This window comes from Lissotriton vulgaris, chromosome 4_1 (assembly GCF_964263255.1).
Source record: "Lissotriton vulgaris chromosome 4_1, aLisVul1.2, whole genome shotgun sequence".
Taxonomy (NCBI): domain Eukaryota; kingdom Metazoa; phylum Chordata; class Amphibia; order Caudata; family Salamandridae; genus Lissotriton; species Lissotriton vulgaris.
In genome coordinates this window covers 1,506,729,403-1,506,744,566 of record NC_141691.1, presented here as the reverse complement: position 1 = coordinate 1,506,744,566, position 15,164 = coordinate 1,506,729,403, and positions in this window count along the sequence as shown.

Sequence of the window (15,164 nt, the reverse complement as noted above, 5' to 3'; positions counted from 1 at the left end):
TTGGGGGATCTACATAAGCCATACCTCCCTGGCATCCCCCTGTTGTCTAGTGTTCAAAAAAGTATGGGTTTACTAGGTTTCCCTTCGTGCCGGCAGAACTACGGTTAAAAAACTACAGCTTGGCAGTTTGCAAAAAAGGGTAATTTTTCAGTGTCAAAATGTGGTGTGTCCATGTAGCGTTTTGTGCTGTTTCCTGTCGCGGGCACGAGGTTTACCCACATAAGTGAGGTTCCATTTTTCTCATAAGACTTTGGGGAACGTGGGGTGGGTGGACATTTGTGGATCCAACCAGGTTCCAGAACTTTCCAGCACAGAAATTTTAGGAAAATGTTTTTTTTTTTACAACTTTTAAGGCTTGCAAGGGATTCAGGGTAACAGAACTTGTATGAGAGCTAGTCAAGTCACCCCATCCTCGATTTCCCTGGATGTCTAGTTTTCAAAAATATATAGCTTTGCTAGGTTTCCATAGGTGCCAGCAGAGCTAGGGTTCGAAAACTAAAGCTAGCCACTTTGCAAAAAAAGGGTCATTTTTCACTGTGAAATTGTGGTGTATCCACATTGCGTTTTGCTCCGTTTCCTGTTGTCGGCACTAGCCTAGGTTGGGAAAAAGAGAGAAACCTCTCTGTAGCAAACAACTATAATTGTGACTGCCCTTTTTGATATCAATATTCACCAGATATGTTGTAGATCAGAGCCCCACCAGGAGCTGCCTGTCAGCTGCTCAGCCCATGACCAACTGTCACTTCACCTCTCTGAGTCCTAACATTCTGAGGCATCATCAGACTTCAACATTCTAATGAGTCAGAGACAGGCACTGGCTGAGTAGGGGTGGTAAAATACCTTACAATACAAATGCAGGATACTACAAACTCTTCACACATTCACCAGTTGAAGAGCCATTGTCAGACAGTGAGCTCATAGTCAGCTATTAAGCCATATATAGAGTAGGTGTTGTGCACATCTGTTGGAGGTTATGCGCTCTCAGATTAAATGTGGTGTTTTTTACCTCCTCTGGACACTAGAGGCAATCTCAGAAGCCTATTTTTTTATATTTTGGTGCTGCGGAAGCATCCTATGCAACAACAAGCACAAAACCTGTCCCTTAGTTCCACTCTTGCTGTGGAGGCAATGAAAGCTGAAGTGTTTGCCCTCACTCCATTGGCCTGTCCCTTAAATACCCCGTCTTGTGTAGTCTATCATATGAGTGAGCAAAATCCTGCCCTTTTATTAATCTCAAAAAGAACTATTGATGAACAGAATACAGAACAATGTCATACATTCACCCCAGGTCAGAGATCTGGGCATAAATCCATCGTTTATGTGCTCACCATGCCATTCTAGTTTGGACCCAGCCATATGCAAATCACTCTTGCGCCCAATGGGAACAGTCCAGCCCGAACTGCCAGGCCAGGTCCTCCCGGCACTGGAAACAAGCATCCTAGTCTATGGCTGAGTCTAACCTGGGGTGCCATGGTGAGCAAAAGAACGATGGATTTAACCCAAATCCCTAGACTGGGGGTGAATGTATGATTTATTCAGCATTCCGTCCATCATTTGTTTGCGTAGCACTTTTACTAATCTTCACCCGCTCCCACACGATGGAAAAGGAACTTTAGATTGGCATGTTTGCTGTTCTCTATTCTAACACACTTCAATCTTCTATTGTTGTGCCCCTGCAGGTCTTTGAATTTAGCTGGGCTGGGCGTCTAAACCTGAGATTTTCCTTACCCGGCCGTCCTTAGTAGCTGAAGTAACCTTCTAGAGTAACAAAATGAAGCTAGTGAGTTGAATGAGAAGTGGGGAATTATTAAGAATATAGAATGTGTACTGAGTGGATTAGGAGGTGGTGGAGAAATGGGCGCTATGAGGTCTAGCCTGGAAGAGTCGCTTACAGGTGAGTTAATATAGTACAGAAGGTGTAGTGACTCCTTGTCACAGGTGTAGGAAGGGCCTACCTACCAAAGAATGGGTTTTTTACAAACAAACCAGGATGGAGAGGGGGCATTTTCCATTCTAGAGTAATGGGTTATGGAATCCTTGCCACATCATTAACTGAATTTCTGAAACACTGTAAATTATTTTTTGTGCTTGTGTTTTATGTGAATCAGCACACACGTGATATTTCCACCTATAGGAACGTACAATAGTAAGTAACTCATAGGTAAATTACTATACCAGTGAACGTCTAAATGTGAGCTGTATCTCAGCTGAAACATGCCAACTAAAAAAACAGAACAAAGCTATGTACTGGTCGACGGTTTCCAGAATCAAGTTTTTCTGGCAAAAAAAAACATATTTAGTATAGCTGAATCCAGTTCCTGAAAGCACAACCTCAAAGTAGATAGCTGGAATCTAAAGTATGTTCAAATAAAACCACTCACTTGTGTTCAGTTGGTAGACAAGGTGGAATATAGTTCATTAAGCGGACAGTTCACGGGCTAAATATTTACATATGTGTATTTTATGGCACAAGCGAAATAAACGAGCCTACGGTTGTCCTTGTGGTTCCAACTGCAAAGGGCTCCTTTGCAACTGCCTTAATTTTGCTTCCCTGATGCAGTTGTAGAAATTATTTATAAACTTGGCAACGTCAAGCGATTACATCCACGGCTCATAACTCATCCGGAGTATGAGAAATACATTATAAATCACCACGAAAAACCTGTGATGTCTTTGCTTTTCCTCTGAACGCTTCCCTAAGGGAACAATAACCGAGGCAGGGGACTCAGTTATAAGACGCTGATCATTTAAGGTCGCTGTGTTGCCAGAGGGCTGTGCCATCAGCTCTGCAAATTCCTTGACAAATGAACGGTTTGAGAAGAGTGCATTAACTAGAGCCTGAACACAGTGTAATTCATCTTCAGTGGTGGACGATGGCAGAGAACGAATGGGCGGCTTGCAGGGGTACTTGAAATCAAGATGCTTTTCCTGAGATTCCATCCGTGTAAATACACTCAACAGTAGCTACTAGAAAGATAAAACACTGCAATAGCTCTTTGTATTTGTTTACAAAAAAATGGCATTCCAAATGCCATATTTTGCAGGAACGTCAGAAGTTTTACAAACGGAGATAGCTATCCTATTCGGGACAAGAATTCACAAAACTGTGTACCAGCTTTCTCATGCACATCATCACTTTCACAGTGATGATGTCAGAGGGCATTACATCCACATCAAGTGTCATTTATGACAGAAGAAAAGTCCTGATGGCTTTGAACAGACTTGCCAACGAGTACCTATAGAGAGAGAGAGACAGCGGGTTGTCCACTACCCCAAATACCAATTTTTGTGATATTGCGGCCACTGGCTGGCAGCAAGCATTGGTTTGGGGTTCTAGATGGAGGGCGGCATGGAATGATATAATTTCACTATATGCAGGTGACATTCGGTTGCACTTAGCTAACAGGTGAATTTATGAAGAGGCTTAATGTTTTTTTTTTCTCGAATTTATGAATAATCTTTGGAGTTAAAATTAATTGGGCTAAGTCTCTTTCATAACATATTGTGCAATTGAGTCTGCTGTTGTATATTTTCTCCTCATTTATAGTTCAGATGCAGTGCTTTACGGATCTGGGCTTGTGTGTAACTACTGATGAAGAGAAGTTCTATTTCCAGAATTTAAAACGATTGCTTACTTATTTTTGTTCAGGGGTATCACAGTGGGAAAGAACCCCTTAAGGGTAGGGCTACACACTCAAATCACTGAACTCCCCAGGTTTCTATATGTTTTGCACAGTTTGCTATTTTGAGTTTGTGATTTGTCTTTGTCAATAGGTGCTATTTCACTTCCTATGGGAGGACGAAGCCCAGGAGAGGAGGGCCCACCTCATGAATCTCTAGGACCCGCCGAGGCCCCAGTCAGCGCTTCTCAACCTGGTCAGGCAGGGGAATGCTGGTGGACCCCCCATCACGGGCCCATGACGGTGCCTCAGGCAGGATGACAGAGCTGAGGGGGAAGTGCTCGCTCTGGCACCCAGGTGGGTACCAGGGCCCAGTCGGAGCTCCTGGACCTAGCGTCACATGGGAGGCCTTCCCAGCCTGCGAGACCCCATCCTAGGTACTCTGGCATGTGGTAGGCCTCATGACGGTGATCAGAATGAGGGCCTAAAACCCAGGGCCAGTGGGGCCCCGGTCCTGGGCCATCTAGTCTCAGGCTGATATCCACCAGACCACAAGGGGGTCCAGGGTACACTGTCCCTAGTAAGCAGGAGGAAAGCTAACTCTCTTTCTTGTAATCTGTGCTCACCAAGTGACAGAGGGGACCGAAGGTGCGATTGCACCTGACATCCTGGAGCCCTGGTTGGGCTCGAGGAAGCAAACGAGCCGTCATCAGGACTTCAAGGGCATCCCAGCCATCTGATCACCCAGTAGAAAGCATGGCATGCAACCAAGTAGCCAAGCTCAGTGGGCCCCAGCAGGGCCTCCCGTACAGGGATGAAAGAGGGCCCCTGAAGGATCTCCAACCTGAGACTCACAGGTACCTTGACATGCAGATGAAGCAGGGGAGGCATACCAGGGCATGAAGGACCCCCGTCCGGGCCCTTCGTTGGTGCGGCAGACTGGTGGATGGAGTCCAGGGTGGGAGAGCCAGCCCTGGGGCTTGGCAGGGTCCGGTCAGAGCTTCTGGACTCAGGAGCACAGATGAGGCCTCCCTGAGCCCATGGGACCCTATCCCAGGCACTTCCTCATCCAGGAGGCTGGAGGACAGAGCTCAGGAAGGGAATCCCCCCACCACAAGTCCCACCGGGCCCTGGGCAGAGGTTCTGGACCCAGACAAGCAGGGGGAGACTCCCCGGGCCTTATGGAACCCTGCCCCAAGCCCACGGCAGTTTAGCAGGCTGGAGAACCGAGCCAGTACTTGGCAGGGCCCCGGGTCCGGTCAGAGATCCTGGACCCAACCAACCAGGGGAAGCTACCTGGGCCCAGAGAATTGATAAGAACACTTGCTCTATCCTTTTTGTTCCCATAGATTTTGGACCCTAGCTCGGCCAGCACTTAGGGAAACCTAGCTAATCTGGGTGGGCTGACTTGCGTGGTTCTCACAATGTTTTTTCCTCATATAATAAACACAATACAGAAAATAACTCTGAACTGTGATTGTGAAACATATTACAGATACAAGAAATATAAAGCATCCAAATATAATACTCCATCAATAAACATTGATTAAAAGAGATAAATAATATAAAAAAAGACAAAGGAGGGCTACATTGAACGTATATTGACTAATGAATATTAAAATACATGCTTTAAATTGAAGAACAAGCAGTAATATATGTATCTAGGCTAGACCACATGTTAGACCTGGAAGTAAATAATGCATTAGGGGTATGTGGAAATGAGAATTGCCCGTGTCTAAGAAAAATGAACCCAGTCCCACCAAGCATTAACTGAAAGTAATGTAGCATCTTTCCAATTAGAAGTGACAGATTTGAGTGTAGTAGAAATAAGGAAGTCCAAAAGTTTACAATCCTAATGAAAAGCGATTTGGACTCAGCATCCATCTTGCTCACGTTAAATGGGTCAACATAGCTTAAAGCTATGGCGCTCGCTCTTAAGATGCTCCTTCTCCTCAGAATATCTAGAATTCTAACATCTCTGTCCCTACGCAGAATACAAAAAGGATACATTCCTACCCTCCCAAAGGTATCACGTGACAGTTCAATAACAATAAACCTTTTAAAGAGATGTAGTCAGCCCTACTCTCAATTCTTCTCTGTAATGAAAAGACCATAAATTTAAGTCTTCTTCCTCTCGGGGCTAGGTTCTCTTCTTTCTAAGGCTAATAAATGTATCTTTAAAGTTCATCCTTCATCATTTATGATATTTGATCCAAGCATATTAAGAACAAGTTGCAATATTTCAGCACTAATTTCTCCCATTTCTTGTGCAGTCGGCTGACGACCAAAATGTAGGGAACTGAACTTGGTTGAGGATCAAAAGGCGCAATCCACTCAGCCAAGGTGAATCAGGAACTGTCAAAGTCAGTATTCCAAATGCGTAGATTCCAGGGACTATTAACTGAAGATTGATTGTCAGGGTATTCCCACTGTGACTCACTGTGCCTGTTCCCAGCCTCCCAGATTCTCCCGTTTTTGCATCTGCAGCCAAGTACGTCCACTCAGGAGATGCGCACTTTCAAGATGGCACTCTCTCCCGTCCGGATCGTCTCAGACCATCCGGTTTTTCTTCAGTTTCACTTTGTTCGGATTCAGACATTTCAGAAATTGGAGCAAGATCTTTCCCAGCTGTAAGTCTTAGTTTTAGCCTTTCCTTCTTTGTTGGCCATTTTGCTGTTACAGCATCTGTTCTCCTCCGTTGTTCCTCTTGATCTGATCCTTCTGCACCAGATGGTTCACTCTGCTCTGGTTCAAAGTTCACTTCCCCAATATCATCTATTTCAGAATATGCATTTGTTTCAGGAATCATTCGATTTATGCTGTGTTGCTCGGCTGATTGTTTCGCTTCATCGAGAGCTCTCGCTTATGAGCGGCGTCTTTCACTTTCTGTTGCACTCTTGATTGCACGTCTCGGAACACAAGACGTTGTTCCCCCCTCTAGTGCTGGAATTTGGGAAGCGTGGATCTAATTTGGCAATCCTCCACACTTCACCCTGTGCTTGTGACTAGAAGCACCTGGTATGGTCCTCTCCAGAAAACATCAAGGCAGCTTTTTCTCACGTGCCTTCGGACAAGCACCCAGTCACCAGGGCTTAGATCATGCAGCAGGTCACTCGAGGTGGTTGCAGTCGCAGCCTTGACCTGGTGAAACACAAAATTACCCACATCAGGAAGTCTTTTACAATAATCCATAATCAAATCATCTGTGATGTTTATCAATGATGTCGCTGGCACCATAGGCAGTCGCACAGCTTTTCCCATCAATATCTCGTGGGGAGAGAGCCCTGTTCTCCTCTCTGGCGTACTACGCATGCTCATTAGCACAAGAGGGAGTGCATCGCACCATCTCAAAGAAGTTGATAAACACACTTTGGATACTCTCATTCGGATTGTACCATTTACTTGTTCCACTAGACCAGAAGCCTCGGGACTGTAGCTGCAATGTAATCTTTGATCAAAGCTGCACATAATAATTTCATAGGTTTCTTATGGAAATGTGTTCCTCTATCTGTTTCCACAGAGTTCAGAATTCCAAACCGCAGTATCAGTTCCCTTAAGAGCGACTTTGCCACAGTGAGACTGTCATATCGCCTGGTTGGATATGCCTAAATCCATTGTGAAAAGATACAGACCACCACCAGGACATAGCTCAACCTATTGCATCTTGGCATCTCAATGAAGTCTAACTGTATTCTGGTGAAAGGACCTCCTGATCTTCCAATGTGACTCATGGCAACAACAGTTCTCTTTCCCACATTCATTTGTTGACACATAACACACCTGTGACAAACTGCTTCAGCATGCACACAAAATCAAGGGTTCAACCTTGTTAGTCTAAACACTTGCACCATGGCATCTCTTCCAAGATGAACTGCTCCGTGAATTTGCCTTGCCATTGGGCTCATAAACAATTTGGTAACACTGCCCTTTCATCTGTGGATACACAAATGCCATAATCTCTATTTTGACAGCCTGCTCTAACCCAGGACTCTGCTCCTTTTGTAACCTCATTTTGCTATCTCTTAACCTCATCCCAAGTATCAGCTACAGTCAACATCATGCTGAGCTAGGTCTCTTCTGCACTTTCTCCTACGTATCCTCCATTGAAAATACTAACATGTAATGCACAAAAATGAAACACTTCATCAGCATAATTATTTCCCTTGGTAACAAAATCACCTTCTTTCATTGAGCTGCATATTTTACAACTGCTATGGCCTTTGGCTTCTTTAAGGCATCTAGTAAATAACAAACATATTCACCATTTCAGATGGGAGAGCCTGAGAACGTCAGATATCCCCTCTGAGACCATAACTGCCCATAATCATGAACCACTCCAAACCCGTATTGGCTGTCTGTATAGATGGTCACTCGCAATGGTACAGTCATGTGTTAGGGCTAAAATGTCGGCCACCTGAGCGGAATATACTCTTATTAAACAGGCAGCTACGACTTTTCCCAAAATAGTACAGACAGCAAAAGCCACTCTCAGGTACCATTCATTGTCTCTTAAACATGAACCATCAACAAAAAGGATCAAAGCAGATTCAAGCAGTGGTTCATCAACAATGTCAGGTCTGGGTTTGGTAGATAGTTCAGTAACATCAAGTAAGTCTTGCTCTTCACAATCTTTTCCTTCTTCTTGTGGAAGAGGTAACAATGTAGCAGGATTCATAGTAGTACAATGTTTGAGACTAACATTTTCAGCACCTAATAAAACTTGTTCATATCTTGTGAGCTTATTATTGGTGAGGTGCTGTATCTTAGTTTTTGTCATTAACAGTTCCACTGAATGTGGCACATACACCACAAGCAGATGACCCATGACTATACTTTCACATCTTTCAATGCCGACACCTGTTGCAGCGACAGACTTGAGACATCCGGGCAACGCAGAAGCTACAGGATCTAATGTAGCTGAAAAGTAAGCCACTGGTATGCGGGCACCTCCATGTGTCTGAACGAGAACAGCCAATGCACATCCTTCTTTCTCGCAGCAAAAGAGCGAAAACGCTTTGTTGTAATCTGGCATTCCAAGAGCTGGAGCGCGACATAGGCTCTCTCTCAGCTCATGGAAGGCACTGAAGGTTTCTTCATCCCATGGTGTACCGGATCACTAATATCTTTTTGGGTTAACCTCAAAAGGGGCTTTGCCTTTAAAGAGAAGTTTGGGATTCACTGTTGACAATAGCCGAATATTCCCAAAAACATGCAGACTTCCTTTTGTGTTTTCGGAGTTCCCATTTGCAGAATCATTTCTATGCGATCTGATGACACCCTACGTTTTCCTTTTTCAATTCGATGTCCCAGATACTGTACCTCTGTTTGACAGTACTCAAGCTTATTTGATGACACCTTGGGTATATTCTCTGCCAGATGGTTAAGCAAAGGTATCAATTCTGCATGTACCCTCAGTTTCTGATGCGACTAATAGGTCAACGATATATTTTGAACCAGAACTGAGTTTTGGGGCATCACCAATCCTTCAAGATTCTTTTTCACTGGCTAAAGATAGAGGGGCTTTCTGTATACCCATGTGGGTTACGACACCACGTTAACACACAATCATCTATCCTGAATGCAAAAATATACTGGCTATTTTTGTGCAATGGTATGGAAAAGACGGCTTGGCACAAATCAATAACTGTGACCCATTCGGCTTCACAGGGTATCTGAAATAGTATAACAGACGGATTTGGTACCACAGGACACCACAAAATCACAATTTCATTAACCCTGCATAGATCCTGCACTATTCTGTCCTTGCCACTAGGCTTCTGTAGTCCCATTATAGGTGAATTACAGGGACTTCCCTTTATCTCTTTTAAAATGCCTTGTGCAATCATGGACTCGATCACGCGTCTTATTCCAGCCATAGTTTCTGGAGTCAATTTATACTGTGGAATTTGAGGAAATTCAGTATTGGGTATGACCTGTATTTTCACAGGTTCAACACCTTTGATTAATCCAATGTCTTCACCTATAAAATCCCATACCTTCGGTGAAACAGAGTCTCTAAAATCATGTGGTAAATCTTCTATTGTGAGAACCACAAACAGTTCTGCACATAGACTCATATTTGCCATTTTAAAATCAGCATCATCATCAAATGTTTGCAACTCCACACCTTCTCGGAGTGCAGGATATGTTACAGTTTAATTTACACAAAAGGTCACGTCCCAGCAGACTGACCCGGCTAGAATCACACACTACGAACTGATGTTTATCTTGAAAGGGTCCTATTGTCACAGGTAATTCGGTGGTTAGAGGGTTAGTCACTTTCAAATTGGTTACCCCTACTACTTGGATTGACTTTCCTGACAAGGTTAAGTCTGGGACCAATTCCGTCCGAACTGTGGAACGTGCAGCTTTGGTGTCTAATAGGAAAGTAACAGGATGTCCATTCACTTTTGCATCTACAAATGACCCACTTTGGTTCACTTCCAGGGCAGCACCCAAAGTGCATTCTCCCTGCTCCCCCCTCTGACACTCATGGGGATCTGGTGTCTGCTCCACTCTGTCCTTTCTCTCAAAATAAGGCATCTGTGTATCTGTCTGATTATTCATGGGTATTCTTGGTGGTTGTGGTATTTTCATTTGGGACTCATTACTACCCCCATACATGGATCTAGGTCTTGTCACAGTATTTATACCTTCTGTCATCTGTCCCTCTCCTTCATATTGTAGTTGGTTTGCTGGATTTGACCTACACTCGCGCTTCCAATGCCCAATTTTGTGACAATAATGACATGCTGTTATACATTGCTGCTTTTGCACCAATTCAGCTTCCATACCAGCATCGGCACCTCTCCCTCTACCCTGTCCAGGTTGCGGCATGATTAGCTGTTGGTTCATTCCTCTACCACTTCCTCTTTCTCGACCTACTCCTTGCCCCCAATCTGGTCACTCCGCATTCCTCAACTGCGCTGACATCAACTTTTCCTTTGTCTTCTTTTGTGCTGCTTCTACCTGCTCACTGCAGTATTTTGCATACTGCAAAATTTCATCAACAGACTTGTTCTGCCAACATATCAAGTGGTGCTCTATCATCAAACTAATGTCAGTTCTCAATCCTAAGACAAATTTAGACACAAATCGTCCCATATCTTTGGGTTTGACAGTATCCAATCCACTATGTTGTTTAAATCCCACTAACAGCCTTTCATAATAGTCATCCATAGATTCTTCAGGGTCTTGAGTAGTACGGTCAATTTTAAGCCAGTCAACAGTCTGCGACACAACTGTAGACTGTAACCATGTAATTACTTGCTCGTATTTCTTCATCACCTCTGCTGAAGGACCCTTTGTCAATGCATCTCTAGCTGGTTCCCTAGTAGGCCAATCAACAGTAACTTTACATGCTGTCCACAAATCACCCAGAACCACTATATCGAACAATGTATTCAAAAAAATCCTCAACACTTTTGAGATCTTAACAAACCGATCAATTTGTTTATACCAATTGGCAGACTTTTCCCTCAGCCGAGGGAAATATTAGTAAAAGGCGCCAAATCACCCCTGCTCCATGGCACACGTACATACCCTCTGTTCTGCACTTCTCTTGGGGGGAAATTTCCTGCTGCTCCTGCTTCTCTACCTGGAGGCGGAGTATCTCCTATCACTTGCTTGGTACTTTTCTTTTTGTCCCATCTTTCTTCCAATTTATCCAATGCTCTCCACAGCCTCATTGCTATTATCAAATCTCTAATTTGCGCCTTTAACCTGGCATTCATTTTTCTTCCAAATCCTGAGCAGAATAATTGAAGCTACAACTTACCTGCATTAACTTTGTTTTTGTCAAATCCACCTCATATCATTTTGCTAAATGTACCAATGCCTCATTAGCGTGCTTTGCTTTCTTAGTAACATCCTCAGCTAGAAATAGTAATTTACTGGAATCGTATGTTTTAATTATTTGTATCGGCAGTTCCCCTTCTATCACCTCATCTATCTCGATTTTCAATCTTACCTCATCTACCAATGGTGCTTTTATTGCCATATGTATCATTCTCTGACTCTGCTCACTTCTAGACTCTTCTCTGCCACAACTTTGTGTCCTCCTTGGAATTGTACCTTCCTCCATTCTCACCATCGGACGACTTTCTCTTTCACTACTTCAACTTCTCCAATGATTACCCTCACACGACCCTATGGGAGGAAACATTACTCTAGGGGCTTCCTGTGTCATCTCCCGCTCTTCTCTTGGTTGCATTGACTCCCTCACTGGTTGAGCACACATTCTGATGTGGGATCTAGAATTAGACAAAGCTCTGGTACGTCTTCGTTCCGACCCACTGTCCACTCTTGATGGATCAGCAGTAGCTGGTAATGGAGTGCTAGTTTCTACTGCCCCTGAACCATACCTGACCCACTCATAGTAAGGCTTCCCCCGGTCATCGTCTCCTCGCTTTCCCTGGATTATTGGGATTGTCTTTCATCTGCCCTCTCATTAGTATTATAATTCGAAACTACAGGTCCTACTGTAATGGGTACTGTTAGAGAGTCTGGCAACTGTCTAGTACATATGCTTCCACTGTGCTCGGTATCCCCAAATCCAGGCCCTCCAGAACCTCCTGGGATCTTGATTCCTACTGCCACTTCCCTCGTCTCGTGCTGTCTGGTCTTCTAAACCAGTCTGGTCTATCCTTGATGCTTCCCCAGGCTGCTGCATTCTGTCTTGCTCTGGCCTGAGATCAGTAGGTGGGGGATGATCTGCTAACAATCTCTCCAGAAAACTATCATCTGTATCACTGTCCTCTTACATTTTGCTCTGACCCTCAGATCCTCCTTTTAGCAAACTGAATGGATATAGGCGTTCTCCCTCTATGGTGTCTACTCTCCACCTCTTCAACTGCGCAACCTAGCGTCCTGATATGCCTTTGTTGCTTTTTTTATCCTTCCTTGTGTAGCTTCCCTTCTTTTTGCCATTGCTGCTCTCATCCATGCATCTAAAGCTTCAAATTGTGTTGGTCGGGGCATTTATCGCTCCTCTAAGCTGGTACAACACCTCCATCTTAAACCACCCATAGCGAGGAAAAGCCAATTCACCCTCATTTTCTGTCAATTTATGCCAAATTTGTAACCATACTATAGTATGGAGCCCTGCATTAGTTGCCATATAATGTGCTGGGGTATCCTCTGGTGCAGTTTCTTCTTCCACCCGAGTTACCACTCCTGTATCTCCTCTTCACATAACGCGCAACACCTTAAAACATATCATGGTATAAGCAGCTTACTGTAATTCACAATACGATGTAACCACTCTGGGCAACTTTCGACCAATCCCAGCGCGGTGTTACACCAACCGACGAATCCCAGCGAGGCTCTTTCTGACGTCACAACTCCCTCCTTGCAGCAGCTCACCCTCCTTTACAATCTTTCTTTGTACAGTCTCGCTCACACATTCACACACAAATAACTGTATAACCAACGTTTTTAACCAAGGGACTGATTCCTACTACAGCCACAATAACAAACAGTTGCATAAACAAGTAATTGTCCGTCCACTAAAAGATTGATAGAACACTCTCACAAGAACATCCGCTGTGACCCCCAACCTGCGTTGGTCACTCAATCGCTGTAGTCCACCCCGTTACCTGAGGCTTTCCACCGCAACTTTACTCTTCACTCACACACAGTTCCCTACAACAAGTGGATCGCCGATAGCGCTTCACGACACCCACATTTTAACCGGACAATTACAGATACAATTATCACGGGATCTTGGACTTCACTTAAGTCCACTCACCAAAACTTCCTGATCTGCACATACCCAGACCAGTAAACTGAATAACCCACAATAACTTAACACGTATTCTCACTTCGCAGGACAACACACAAACAAAACATCCCCGCAATCTAACACACCACACTATTTCATACTCACTCCACTACTGCTTCTGACTCACCATCAGCATCCGCTGAACTCCATCAATCGCCGTTCCTCTGCCACCGAGTCCAGAGTCAGAATTCTCCCTGCTTCTCCTCTAAAACCCTCAATTTCCCCTCAATATAGAGGCCAACCATCCTCTGTTACCATTCTGATAGAGCCAAACTTGGGCCTTGCCTTACTATCCAAGTTCAGCTAGGTGGTCTTTTGTTTGCCTGCTAAAATTTGTCGAGGGGAAAAACAACATCGCAAAATCAATGAATATAGGTCCAGAAAAATTAATACAGAGCCAAATCTGCGCATATGATTGATCCGGCAAAAGAGACACAAAACTAGAAACTCCAAGATTAATACACAGCCCAAGATGGATGCGGAGTCCAAATCCCTTTTCATTAGGAAGGAAAGCATGAAATATCTTTCCCTACACTACTCTCATGAATGATGCTTCTAGTTGGCTGCCCTATCTCAGTTCCCAAAGCTGTCAGCACGTGTACACTTTCTTAGAAGTACTCATGTCAAATGGGTCAAAATAGCTTAAAGCTATGGAGCTCGCTCTTAAGATGCTCCTTCTTCAACAAAAATCTAGAATTCTAGAATCTCTGTCTCTGCGCATAATACAAAAAGGAAAAATTCAGACCCCTCCCAAAAGTATCATGTGACATTTTGTTTCATTTCTTTAAAGTTTCCAAAGGTTTGGTGTTTTTCCATCATTTCTTTAATTAAATCTTCCTTGCTTCTGGTGACCTTGGAGGGTAGATAGGCCAGGCACAGACCATATCCTCCCTGCTCGCTTCTCAGGCTGTTCGTAGAAATTACAGTTATCTCCTTTTTAAAATAATGAGGATATATTCCTTCTACTTTCAATGGGATAAAAACACACACTGTTCTGGCACAAAGAAAGATACATTTAATTAATTCATCAGTAGCAGAAGAAATGAAACTGTAAACACTTTGCAACTTGGGGCCTAGACTTCAGGAAACTTTAAACACATACAATTTCATTTGTGAATATATATTGTCTTCATACACAACAGCATATAGAGATAATGGTGTCTTATATTACCAGTAAACTTTATATAACGTGCACATTGCACTTCGTGGTTAACATGTGGAGTAAATGCATTTAAACGCAAAACATGATAATGCTAAAACATATGTGAGTGCGTTTAAATCATGAATATAGTGCACCCCTACAATTAGAGTGCTGTATGCGCTCTGTAGAATCACACACTACGAACTGATGTTTATCTTGAAAGGGTCCTATTGTCACAGGTAATTCGGTGGTTAGAGGGTTAGTCACTTTCAAATTGGTTACCCCTACTACTTGGATTGACTTTCCTGACAAGGTTAAGTCTGGGACCAATTCCGTCCGAACTGTGGAACGTGCAGCTTTGGTGTCTAATAGGAAAGTAACAGGATGTCCATTCACTTTTGCATCTACAAATGACCCACTTTGGTTCACTTCCAGGGCAGCACCCAAAGTGCATTCTCCCTGCTCCCCCCTCTGACACTCATGGGGATCTGGTGTCTGCTCCACTCTGTCCTTTCTCTCAAAATAAGGCATCTGTGTATCTGTCTGATTATTCATGGGTATTCTTGGTGGTTGTGGTATTTTCATTTGGGACTCATTACTACCCCCATACATGGATCTAGGT